Source organism: Nyctibius grandis, chromosome 26, assembly GCF_013368605.1.
Source record: "Nyctibius grandis isolate bNycGra1 chromosome 26, bNycGra1.pri, whole genome shotgun sequence".
Taxonomy (NCBI): Eukaryota; Metazoa; Chordata; class Aves; order Nyctibiiformes; family Nyctibiidae; genus Nyctibius; species Nyctibius grandis.
The window spans coordinates 2,218,629-2,221,550 of NC_090683.1; positions in this window are offsets into that span (position 1 = coordinate 2,218,629).

The following is a 2,922-nucleotide window of genomic DNA, read 5'->3' on the forward strand; positions in this document are numbered from 1 at the left end:
ACGCCCCCCCGCCACGGCGTAGCCAATCGCCGCCCCGCCTCGCCGCGGTACGACGCCCCGCTCCCGCCCACACCCGCCTCACGCCCAACCACCGCCCGGCCCCGCCCCTCCCCGGCGGGCAGGGGGAGGCGGGCGGCGGGCGGCGGGCGGCGGGGGGCGGGCCGGGTTTCCCAGAAGTGGGCGGGGCTTCCTGCCAAGCGCTCCCCTCTCCCCTCTCCCCGCCGTTTCCTCCGGGCGCCACCGCCTCCCTGCGCATGCGCACGCGGCCCGAGGGGCGCCGCGAGGGCAGGGGCGCGGAGGTGCGCAGTGCGCAGTGCGCAGTGCGCAGGCGCGGGGCGGGGCGGGGTGGGCGCCCTGAGGCCCTTAAAGGGCCGCGCGTTTGCTTACGATCGTCCCTCACCATCGTCCCTCACGCTGGTTCTGTTCGGTTTCGCGCCCGGCCCCTCGCTCCGCCTCCCACGCTGGGCCGCCCGCCCGGCAGCGCTGCTGGCCGCCTCCCCAGGCCTCGCCTCTGCCCTCGGTCCCCGCCGCCTCAGGAAGGAGAGCGGGGGAGGAGGCGGGAAGCGGGCCGAAGCGGCGCTGACCGGGCCCCTGGGCTCGCAGCGTGGCCGCCGACCGCCTCGGCAGCCGCCTCTGCGTGTTGTACTTCAGTCAAGGCGGTGCTGTAAGGCTGTAGCTACTGGGGAAGTTTTTCCAAGAAAACTTAGTGGGGTTTGCCTGTACGGGTGCTACAGGAGTGCAGAGCTTTGAATGAGGAGACCAAAGCTACTGTAGTAATATTATGTCTGTAAGCTGCCTCTTTGCAGGCTATCCTGACTTACAAATTAAACTGGTTTTGGCTGAAGAAGCTGAGGCTATTGACTTTTTTTTTTAAAAAAAAATTTCCATGTGCTAAAACTCTGCTTTTACCAGTTAAATGCCAAGAGAAAGGCTGCAAGAAGGGATGTCTGTGTCTAATGACAGAGTTGCATCAAGGCTGTGGGAGAGCTGAGGATGATTAGCCTTCATCCTGAGCCACTGTGGAGGTGACTGGAAGGGTTCCAGTCCTGCTGTGGAGATAATATTTTTGAGTATTATAAATTTGTGATAATTTTGATATTTTTTTTATCCCCTCGTTTAAACTGCAATGCTCCCCAGTAAGTGACAGTTTATTCTTCAGATTCTAATTTGCCCAAGTAGCATTATCCTTTGCTTTGACACAGAATCACAGACTGGTTGGGGTCGGAAGGCACCTCTGGAGATCATCTAGTCCAACCCCCTGCCAAAGCAGGGTCACCCAGAGCACGTTGTACAGGGTTGCATCCAGGTGGGTTTTGAATATCTCCAGAGAAGGAGACTCCCCACCCTCCCTGGGCAGCCTGTTCCAGTGCTCTGCCACCTTCAAAGTAAAGAAGTTCCTCCTCATATTCACTAAAGGAAGGGGTCAGTTTGGGTAACTCCTGGTCCTTGCCTCAGAGAGGTGGCAGCTGTGGAAAATAAATAATTTCAGAGGTAATAATTTCAGAGCTCTCAAGAGAGGTTTCTGATACACTTTATTAGTCACTCCGGATTTGGACTCCTCTTGTGACATACGATAGCCTTTGCTCCATGGAGGAGGATGTCTCACAGTTGTGGCAAAGAGTCTGTGTATGATAATCGCCGTGATGGTGCTCTGAGCGATCTCAAAATTTGCAGTAACAAGATTCCATATCCCTCACCTTCAGTATAGATGCTCCGTACAGGTACCTGTTCTGCTCAGGCTCTTCACGTAGTTTGAAGAGAACTTTTCAGTCTTGAGAGCTCTTTCTTTATGAATAGAGCTATATTGTGTGGCAAAATAATCCCCTGTTGCCCAGTTATAGTACAAAACCAGAGATACTGTGTCAGTAGGCAGCCTGCTCCAAAACTTTTGGAAATTATTAAATAAATAGAAAATGCTGGGGGTGGGGTTGCTATCGTCAGGTCAGCTCTTGCAAGCAGGTAGCCAATAATTCCAGGTGGTTTTCAGTCCTTCCTGGAGGAACTGAGCTGTGATCAACTCTGAGTGGGGTGTATGGAGAGAGTTGAGCTTCAGGGATGGGTTTGTGTGCACCTACACTTGGGCAACACGTGTTAATGGCTGCAGAACCTGAGATCCACCCAATCTCTAATGTCCACTGAGTGAAGAATCATTCTTGCATTCCTGCAGTAGGAAAACCATGAGTGAGGAAGGAGTTGTGGTGATGACTGCTCACAACTTTTTCAACCTTTCTTGCTATCTTAGGCTCGCTTGAAGAATGTGGGATGTCTGCTGGTCGAGATAAAGAACAATGACAGAAATTTTTACAAGGCAATGCTGTTCAGAAGGTGAAATAATTTGACAGCAGTTCTGCTTTTCAAAATCTGAGGGAGTCTTGGTTAGGTTATTTTTGCCAGAGTAGTTGAGGTGATCATAATGTTGCATTTAGAGGTATTTCTGACCTTGACGTTTTTATCACAGTGCAAAGGAGATCAAACAAAGCTTTTGAGAAAATAAAATGGACCTTAATACTCATTTTGTGGGTTTTGAACAAGCCACGTTTTCCATTGAAGTTACATTCTGTAATTGTCTGAAGAGAGCGGACAGGAGGTGTAGAGGACTGAGAGTTTGCAAAACACGTGTGGAACCTGTTGCAAGCCCAGGTTCAATACTGAAATCCAGAATACTCTGCTTTGCTTTTCTTTTGTGGTTATGTGAAGTGACTAAATGGTCTCAATCAGGTCACCGGTAGAGAAGTTTGTCACTCTTGAAGCTGTGAATAATGTCTTGAAAGCACAAAGTGTAAATAATATCATAATGACTGCTCAGGTAAGTGTCATAATGACTGCTGCAGAATTCAGGAGTACAGTAATAGCTCAAAGATGCAGAGAGTCCATTAGTTGGAAGTAACAGGAGGACGTACTGATCTGTCAGAGCGCTTCTGA